The following is a 1,832-nucleotide window of genomic DNA, read 5'->3' as shown; positions in this document are numbered from 1 at the left end:
ACAGGGTAATGTCTGGCAGAGGGGCAAAGCAGACCAGCTCTTAAATAGCCCCAAAAAGAATCCCTAGAGGTCTAAACTGGAGTCCCAAAAGAGTTTCCACAAATTACCATAGCTTTAAGTTCAGACAACAAAAAGATAATTAGTAGTAGCAAAACCAGGATTAGCAGAGTAAATACTGCAGGAGTAGCTGAGTGTTAATCAGGATTACAGCACACAGACAGACAGATTTACAGCCTCTGGCCATACCAATTTCATGCCGAGTAACATGCCCACGCTGTTMATTTCTCTGCACGAACATTATGATGACGCCCAAAGAGATGCTTTGTGTGCCCTACACCACCAAGGGCTTGCAAAACAGCCCCAAACATCTGCCCATGCACAAAGATGTGAGAGTGGAATCAGATYTTTTACTTAGATAGAGCTGCTTATATTGTTATTTTCCCATGGAAACACATTCTTTAAAGTCTACTAAACTAGAGACTGGGTGAAGATTACACCTGTGAATCAGATGCAAGATTTGAAAATTCTCCTTTCCCAATGTGCAGCCCCTGACCTGGCAGGAAAAGGGCAGTGCTGGCAAAGGTGCAGCCAGATGTGCACTTAGGCTGCAGAGCTCTGGGGCAAGGTGTATGCATAAGCAAAAAGAGATTCATCTTTTCAGCTGCTGACATGGCCAMAGCACCAGGAACAAATCCATATGAACATTCCCAGGGATGAAGAAGTCTCTTGATATTTCCAGTTTTCTTTTACCTGCAAGTCCCCTTGGATACAGGTGGAGGAAGGAAGAAAAATTTCTACCTGCACAGCAGCATTTTAAGCGAAAAGTGGAAGAAAGCTTGGTAAGAAACATTACTTTTTATTTCCTTACATTTATTTGCTGTACTGATCCATTGGTGCTGTGTAATGCAGGTGAATTCAGCTGTTTTATTTGTTTAGTAAATCCTTTAATAAAGGGCTTGCTAGGGGTGAAATAGCTATCAGTCAGCTACTGTCCTGCAAAAAATACCAGTGAGTTTGGAAAACACAGACAAGCTTCAAAATGGCTGGAAAAATGTCCAGTCATGGACCAGAGCAAAAATAACACCGAGAGATTCCCAAATTCAAATCACGGACTTGTGGACTCCATAAAAATGGAACATCTCTTTACAAAGCACCCATAACTTTGTTTCTTTAAGCCTTACAAACAGGGAAGAGTAGTTCAGAGCCACCACAACACTCCCCATGTGCGTGTCCATGTGGCAGAAGAGGTTTTGGAAACAGCATGAAACACAAACTTCTTGTGCTCCACCACAGCAGGCAAGACTTATGTGTCTTGCACTGCCTGAAATCCTAACATTGGAGTTGAAAAATGAGTGGGAAGGAAGGCAAAATGTTGGCATACAAGGTTGTGGGATGATGCTGATAGGAAATAATCCCTGTTAACATCCAAAACATTGCATTTCACATCATTGTTTCACTCTTTTGCTAGTGAAGCTGAACAGTGTACATGAGCTACATGAACCTCCCAAATTCTGAATTCTTCCACTGTATTCCACAAGGAATTTCCTTGCTGTCTCTAGATACTAAGTCCACCTACCAGCACCTTTTCCACCTTCATCTTAACCTGATACTGGGCTGTCCAGTTTTCTAAGCGGTGTTTGAAATGCAGATGGAATGCAGGAATAATTAATGCTTTATTTTAAAGATATAAAGAAATAAACCAAAAAAAAAATACAGACAATCTCAATATTGCAAATGAGATTTGGACCAGCTGACTAGCTGGTGGCATGGGTTGTCCTAATCAATCATTCAGTAACAAGATTAGCTCATTTTCATTTAAAAAAAAAAAAAAA

The 1,832-nt window shown here is 40.9% G+C and overlaps 1 protein-coding gene across 2 annotated transcripts in view; it reads right to left on the bottom strand.

Moving 5' to 3' along the window:
- Positions 1-1,832, bottom strand: part of ARK2N (arkadia (RNF111) N-terminal like PKA signaling regulator 2N) — a 45,031-nt gene that overhangs the window by 8,525 nt on the left and 34,674 nt on the right. The window lies entirely within an intron of this gene.

This window comes from Malurus melanocephalus, unplaced genomic scaffold (genome assembly GCF_030028575.1).
Source record: "Malurus melanocephalus ecotype Western Australia unplaced genomic scaffold, MMel_1.1 scaffold_85, whole genome shotgun sequence".
NCBI lineage: Eukaryota > Metazoa > Chordata > Aves > Passeriformes > Maluridae > Malurus > Malurus melanocephalus.
Note: the sequence above shows the minus strand (reverse complement) of the source record. Positions and strands in the feature narration are given on the sequence as shown.